General features: G+C 44.8%; 1 pseudogene; it reads right to left on the reverse strand.

Annotated features, from left to right (window-relative positions):
• Nucleotides 1-366: 366 nt before the first annotated feature.
• LOC147829154 (nucleoporin p54 pseudogene) lies at nucleotides 367-2,139 on the reverse strand (annotated as a pseudogene).
• Nucleotides 2,140-8,312: the final 6,173 nt, after the last annotated feature.

Genomic DNA, 8,312 nt, shown 5'->3' on the forward strand with positions numbered 1-8,312 from the left:
CCAAATCTTCAACAGCCAGTAATTATACAGTTTGTTATGTGCGAAGTATATATTTTGTATTTACTTGTCATAGGAAGCAGAACGGAGAATAATTACCGTGATGTTTGAAAGAATGCGGTTTTAAAAATTTTAATTGGATACTTCTCTCTTTTAATGTATATATAGCTTTTTAGATGTAAACCTTTTGAAGGTTATTTTTGAAGGGATGTGAGGTGAGTAGTTTATTTCAGATTTACTGAAGAGTAAGTTGTCAGTAATATCAGAAATCTAAGCCAGGAGAGGATGATTTTCTTTGTTTTTTCTCCATGTGGTCATTTCATTCTTAAGGAAGGCCTGATGCAGTAAGAGGATACATTTCACAAACTTCTAGCACAAGTTTGTGAACTGTGAACTAATGACACTGCCTCTGATGTGGGTGGTTTCACTCAATCCATGTTCTACCAACTTTATATTTTCTAGATCATCTTTTGTAATGCTAATCAAGTGTCTAAGGCCTTCCTGTTGTTTCAAATGCTGCTTGATTTCGTTTAACAGATCTGCATTTATGTAATATCTTTTTTCAGATCTGACTGCTGCAAAATGGTTCTGCATCCTGATTTGGGACATGAGTTCTTTTAGTCGGCCCTTGAACTGAGTAGGTGCATTTAGTTCAGACTGAATTGTACCTAGCTGAACTTGAAACTGTTCTCCATTAGCTTGGATGGCATAACCACTCTTCCTTTGAATTTCCTGTTTGGTTAGGACCTGTAAGTTTCTGTGGGAAAGATCCATGAGTTTCCTCCTGTACTGTGCAATGTTGGCCATACTTGTAGTTTGATTCTTTTGTACCTCACTACTATCTTCAGATATGATATCTAATCTGATCTGATGCTGCTTAGTCATCTGATCTTGAATTTTCAGTCTTTGGAGAAGTTCTTTAAAACCCACTATGGGTACAGGAATTAACTTTTCAGAATCAGGGTTGTCCACTTTGGCTTGTTCCCAAGTAATAGGATCAACACCGGCAGGAGGATTCTGTAAAAGCTGCTTGATCTGTGTGGGAGAAAGTTCTGTTCTAGTCTAGAAAGGGGTACGCCAAGTGCTATAGTTGTGTTTTTAGTTCGGTTTGTTCAAAGTGGGTGCATAGTGTTGTAGCTGGAAGTCTTCTTGAGGTATATTTGGAGAATGCTCAACAACGTAAATGACAACTTCTGTCCTTAAACTGGCAAAAAGGATTTTCTTGTGTGAATTCCACTGGTGTAATATCATTGTTGAAATATCCTTTTCCTGTTCCCCAGAAAGCCTACAGTTGATTCCATGTTGCTAAAGTAGCATCTCTCTCATCTCCCAGTAGTGTTGGAGCAGAACGATCACTCGCAGTATTGACCAGCTGGTTGGACTGGTAGCAGCTTGTGTAGGCTGACTGAAGAGACCACCTAATGGAGATTGTTGCTGTTGCTGCTGCTGTGTATTCAATCCTCCAAACCCCAGTCCAGTTCACAAACCAGTACCTAAACCTGTACTAGTTCCCATTGTTGTGCCCAAACTAGTACCAAACCCCAAACCTTTATTCTGAGTACCACCAGAGTCCAGTAGTGCCTGTGTTAGTGGGGCAGAAAAGATGGATGCAGGACTTGCAGTTGTAGACATTGCTCAAATCCTCCAAACCCACCTTCAGATGCAGCAGTTGCTGCAGTGGTGCCTGAGATACCTGAGGGAGTCCCAAAATTGAAGGCCATGTCATGGGAGCAGGGGACAGAGCACTGCTCCTGCAATGTGAAGCTCAGTGTGCTCTTGAAATGCAATTTTAATATACAGACATTTTCTCCCGCTGGAGTTGTTTTTGATGAAGACTCAGGGGCAAACTGCTCTGGCTCTCACTCCAAGGCTGTGTCTGCATGAAGTCATGCACATCCAGACCAGGCAACCAGATGAGGACCAACCCACAAAGCGGAAGCCAAGGAGACATTCCAGCGTGAGGCCGCCCTCTGTCTCCCAGATAAACTCAGCTGTAAACTTGCATTTCCTGTGCCCCAAGGCAGATGGGCCTCCAGGAAGTGCCCTGGACCACTGGGGCCCAGTGAGGCTTCTTCTGAGTGTCAAAACCCTTCAACCCTTCAAGAGGGCAGGCACTGGGGACCCAGTGGCCCGAACCTCCATCACCGGTTATTTTTGTGTCCTGGAGCCAAGCCAGGGCCATTGCTACACTGATGCACTTGATCTTGAGAACTGCATGGAAACCCAGGAATGGTAAATGCTCAGTGAAACTTCCTGCCATACATAAAAAGGCTGGCACGATTCTCAAGGATGGTGGGAAACAGACCCTGTGTAACTTGGCTGATGTTCCTCTTTTTAGCAAGTGTTGCTTTCAGCCTTGAGAGGTGTTGTGGTTTGTACAATCTATAGAAAAGAGCAGCATGGAAATTCTCAGAAATTTTCAGCATTATTGCTTCTCAGCAACTGAAGCCATTTGAAAAAAATGATAGATGTACCACATATCTATTTAAAAATTCAAATAGGATATTGTTGTGGTTTGTGTCTAGATGTCCCCCAAAGCCTCATGTCGGTGGGGCTTTTCAGAGGTGGCTGGCCTAGGCTGTGTGATACTGCGATTAAGGGTGTGTGGTACTAAATAAGTTGCTGGATTGGACTTAGCACAATTCTGGGTGCAGATAATGGAAGTCCCACACTGGGTGTGAGTGGTACCAATGAACAGGCTTATAGCCTAGGTGGAATGAAGAGGGAAGGCAGGCTGCTGCTGCTTGCTGCTCACTGCCTTCTGCTTGCCCTGCCATGGACTTTCTCCTCTGCGATGCCCTCTGCGATGCCACCCTGCCTTGGAACCAACCAACTAAGGACTGAAACCCCTACAAACTGTGAGCTAAATAAACCTTCCCTCCTTTAATTTTGGGTATTGGGTATTTTCAGCAATGAGAAAAGTAACTAAGATTTGAAAGATGACAAATAAACATTTTTTCCTTTATACTGCCCCATTACTTAAAGAGAGCCACTGTTAACATGTAACAATTTTCACATCTTTCCAGAGTTTTCCACTCACTCAAACATTGAAAATGTTTCAATATATTTTTGTATTTGTTGAACACTATTATGAACCTTGCTTTTCATACTCATTATATATTTAATGCTCTATTTTGACATGTCTTATTTCAATACATACAGGGTTGCTTTATTCTTTTTAATAGCTGCATAGTATTCTTTTCATAGTTGTACTTTAAACATCAGCTATATATTGATGATATTCAAGTTATATCTAAATTTTTAAAAAGTTACAGTGTTGTAGTGAAACTTCTTTATTCATATACTTTTTACACTTGTGCAAATATATATTTAGAATCAATTACTAGGAGTTGCCAAGTTAAGGTGTATGTGCATAAAAATTTTTTTATAGCTATTACTGAATGCTCTCCATAGAGGTTTTTATATTTGACCAACAACTTACAAAAAGGATTATTTATTTCCCCATATCCTCATTTACTCTGGTTTTATGAAATTTTTAAGTCTTGCCAATTCATATGTTTAAAAAAAGATATCTTTTTTGTTTCAATTGCATTTCTTCCCATAAATGTTCCCATTTCAACTCTTTAACAAAAAGAATGCAATACACATTGTTTAGAGTTACGGGTGACTACAGAGAAGAGGATTTGGATTCAGCAACACATTGTGGATAGAAATGGCCCTGAAACTAATCGATCCTACTCTCCAGATAGTATCATGAACCAGGCGCCTTTGGAGAAAGTCCAGCAAGGCAGACCAGAGCAGCTTCACTTACAGAGGGATGTGCTTTCGAGGAGACCGAGACCGTGGCGTCTGGGTCCAGGCACAATCGTGACTGCAGCCCTGGCTCGGCCCATCCACAAGGACGCTGACTGCTTGGGTGTCACTGAGGGCCAGAGAGCTCTGCGGCCCCTGCCCTGGTACCGGAACCGCACAAGCCAGGCCCCTCTGATGCACATGCTCCTGGGTGCCTTTGCTCCTGCTTTCTGGGGCCTGGCAGGGCTAACAGCTGTTCAGAGGGTAAGGAAGATGTGGACTGATCTTCAGCCCCTTTCCGCCTGCCTCAGGCCCCTCAAGAGAAGCAGCCTAGTGAGTGTCAGGCAGGCCCAGGATGAGCAGGGCGGGGACAGGACTGGGAGGGCAGACCGTGCATCTCTGATCCGAGCACAGGGGTCCGGCTGCTCTCCACACCCCTCAGCCGTCACTGGAGGTCTCAGGGCTTCCTTCCACGTGACCGAGTGGCAGACACTGACCCCTGCCCACCTGCCTCCTGCCAGCCCTCCTGGGGTCTCAGACAGCACCCGCCAGGCTGCCAGGGGACAGGTGTGATGGGTTCTCTCAGCAGCCTCTTCCTCCCCTGAGGCCTCTACGTGGGCCTGTGGGAAAGGTTGTGTAACAGATAAGGCTCGGATAAACAGGACACACATGTGTAAATACCGAATTGTTTCTCTAGTGTGAGAAACTGAAAGTGTAAATAGGACTAAAAGGTATAATAGGTAATGTGAAATAGGAAGAAATGGGGCAACGGGGAGGGGCAAGTAGGAGGGGTGGGGGAAAGGAAAGAAGGGAATGGAATTAATATGAGAAAATGAAATAAAAGAAACAAAGACTCTGTAAATAGGGAGGGATGGAGGGGCTGAAGGGAGGGCAAGGGAAGGAGAAAAAAATAAGAACCAAGAGAGAGTATGTAAAGGTGTGTATCTCCAATGATGAATGTCATTATATTGTACACCTAAAATGTACCAGTGAAAGGATTAAAAAAAAACAGATAAGGCTCAGGTTTATGAATCTGATACATTGGGTGTGAATCTCAGCTCAATCAACTGATTGCTGTGTAGATTACAGAGAGCTACACTACCTCTCTGTCCTTCAAAAGGTGACTGACATTGCTACAACTGGCCCAAGTGAGCCTCCAGTTATCCCAACTTGGAAGACCCACATTCCACTTTCAGATCTAGCTACAGTGAACTAGCAGCCCCAAGATGCATCTGGAATCAGCTGTTTTCCATTTTGCTTGACCTACTTTCCGTTACTTGCACTTTATCCAAAGCCTTGCCTGTTAGTAGCAGGGCAGGCAGAGGGGACTGGGGACAGTTGTGGAGCTGTCCACACTGCAGGCTAGGCTGTGACGGGATCGCTGCACTCTGAAGGAGTTTGGGGGTGGTTGTGTTCAGATGTGAGAATCGAGTGTGGGAAAGCCCTCTGCTCACTGGGAAGGATGGAGGAGAAAGAGACTGAGTTCGAGGACTTCTCGCTTCTCTAGGATCTAAGACAGCATTTAAACCCCAGGTGTTAATTTGCATCTGTTCAGTGAAGGAGACAGGCGGAGATCAGCAGTGCATCACTGTGATTCCCACCACATTTCATTCCTCGAGGGGAGACAGTTTATTCCTGTGGGATCTCCAGACTGGGGCCTCAGATCCACTCCCAGAGGCAGCAGTGACAAAGACATCTAGGCCGGTTACATAACCTCATATTCGGAGGGTTGTGTAATCTGGGAGTGTGACTTGCTGGACGGCTTGAGAGAGAGCAGGTTCAATACCATGCAAGGCTAAGGAGAGCACGGCCCTGGCGTCACTCACAGCTTACAGGAAGCAGAGCAGGCAGAGAAGTGACATGGGGATAAACACGCTGTGTAGCTCCTGGAGGCAGATCCTTCTGGGAGAACACTGGCCTGGGTTTTGCAAAAAGATGGAAATAGGAGGCTGTTCCAGACACAGAGACTGAAGAGATGCAAAACCCCAAAGCAAGGCGTAAACTTGGATCACATCCTTGTTCAAAGAGCAAAGGAGACATAGCCACAAAGACATGGGGGACAACAGAGACACTGAAGGTGGAACTGATCGTTAGGGGAAATGGGATGACTGCTGCCTTCCTAGGTGTGGTTGATAACACCAGTGCGGGTGGCAGGAGATGCCAGCTGAAGTAATCAGGGGCAAAACATCTGATGTGTTCAGCTGTTTTTCCAGGAGAGAGAGTGAGAGACAGAGAGAGAGAGAGTGGAATAGAGAGAGACAGAGATAAAGAGAAACAGAGAGAGACAAGCAGAGAGAGACAGAAAGAGACTGAGAGACAGAGACACAGAGAGAGGCGGGCAGAGAGAGAGAGATAGGAAGAGAGAGAGACAGAGACAGAGAGAGACAGAGAGAGACAGAAAGAGACAGAGAAAGAGACTGAGAGACAGGCAGAGACACACAGAGACAGGCAGAGAGAGAGATAGGAAGAGAGAGACAGAGAGAGAGAGACAGAGAGAGAGAGACAGAGAGAGAGAGAGAGAGAGGTTTGCTGAATCTAGGTGGAGGTTTGCTCCAGGCTGAATCTAGGTGGAGCGCGTGTTCCATGTGCTATATTTTCCAACTTTTCAGGTATAAAGCTTGCAAAGTGATAAGCAAGGGGAAAGGAGAGCTGATGGATCCAGGGTCTTTGGTGTTGCTTGGGCAGCAACATACCTTCATCAGGAGCAAGCTTCTTCCCTCAGGGAAGGGAAGGAGTCTCCAGATATCTCCAGCTGGGGCTCTGAAGTCCCCCAGTTCGCACACCTGTCTGGCCAGGCCTTGCGCTTTCCTTCTGTCTTCATCAGGAACAGAACACAAGGCCAGCTTCTGTCCTTATTTCTCCACCACCACGCAGAAAATGTGATTGTACAAGGATTTAATGTCAAAATGCACATACCTACAATGTATAGCCTTCTTATCATTGCTCAGTTGCTAGAAGTTTTGCTCCCATTTAAGGTCAGTATTCAGAGTTTATCTGAAATGTTTGAGAAATAACTTGAAATTGTGTTGCTCCTATATCTTATATTTGGAGTCCTATAACCCAGTATAATTTAATCCAAAGAAAGAATTCCCCAAGAGCATGCCTTTCACACAAGGAAGAGGCCTTGTGGGTAAGGGGATCGTTCAGCAAAATGCATGAAATGATTTCAAACATTTGGACTTCTTCCTTGGAAAGACAGAGTAAGAACAAACAACTTTGGGTGGATTCATGTGTGCCTGTCACCAGTAGAAATGTCTTAAAAGAGCCACAGGAAGCTTGCTTGTCATATAGCCCATACACCTTACTTGAGGATGGGCAGCCCAAGGGTGGACTCCAGAGGAAACCGCTGCCCAGAGCAACAAGAAAGAATTGCGATTCTCAGGCTTTATTGTCCCACAAGATGTTCACTAAAAGAGAGGATGAGAGGGGATGTGGGAACAAGGGAGTCCTTGCAGACTGTTGGTAGGAATGTAAATTGGTACTGCCATTATGGAAAATAGTACAGAGTCTCCCCTAAACCTAAAAACAGAATTACCACAGGATGCAGAAATTCCACTTCTGGGATGATTTGCCCATCAATCTGAAACTAGGATGTTGAAGACATGTGCATTCCCACGCGTGTCGTACACAGTACCCAACTTGAGAGTCCACAGCAGAAGAATGCAGAAAGAAAATATGGTGGAGGCATACAACGGAATGTGCTTCACCCTTTGAAAAGGAAAGAAATCTGTCATTTGCAGCATAGATCAGGCTGGAGGATATTACACCAAGGGAAATAAACCAGGCACAGAAACACAGCTACCTCTGTCCTCACCCAAGAATGGGATTTAAAGCAACTGAACTCAGAGCAGAGCAGAATGGCAGGATAGGGGCTGGGGAAATGGAGACTAAAGGGTGCGGGCCTTGGATAGGAGGCGAAGTGGGATTGCTTGTTTGGAGATCTGTTGCATAGTGTGATGAACACACCACAAGATGTGTGGCTGAGCACCAGGCTTCAGTGTGGCTGGAGCGTGGATCTCCAATGTTCTCATTGCAAAAGACATCAATGTGTGAAGTGATGGGTGAGTGGGCTTGGTTTGATTGATCATCCCACATAGTATTTAAAGAACAATCACTTCTCTTTGCAATTCATAAATAAATACAGCTATAATGTGTCAACATACAATTTTTTAAAGTGGGAAAACAAAGAGTAGGGTTGATAACTTTTAATTTTTATTAAAGAAAAAAAACCTATCATCTCCCATTACTATCATCTCAAGAACTAAGATAAATACACATTAATCCCAAACCAGTAGAGAGAGCATAAAAACAGCAGCCAACAGGGCGGAGGGCTGCAGGATGCCCAGGTGGGTCAGAGGAATTAGTGTTCGCGTCCCAGTGAAAGTGTGAGCTGAGGAGACAGTCAGCTATGGTCCAGGTGATGGTATAACCCTTCCGGCATCTTCTGAGGGTGCTGGGACTTAATCCTAAGATATTAAAGGTTTACTGTGGACTAGAAAAGAATTATGCACTCTTTTCATGATGCCAAGAACAGCTCTGTGTGGGTCTGTAAATCACTTCAT

Source organism: Heterocephalus glaber, unplaced genomic scaffold (genome assembly GCF_053883595.1).
Source record: "Heterocephalus glaber isolate CG9 unplaced genomic scaffold, H.glaber_assembly_v1.0 deba00000738, whole genome shotgun sequence".
Lineage (NCBI taxonomy): Eukaryota > Metazoa > Chordata > Mammalia > Rodentia > Bathyergidae > Heterocephalus > Heterocephalus glaber.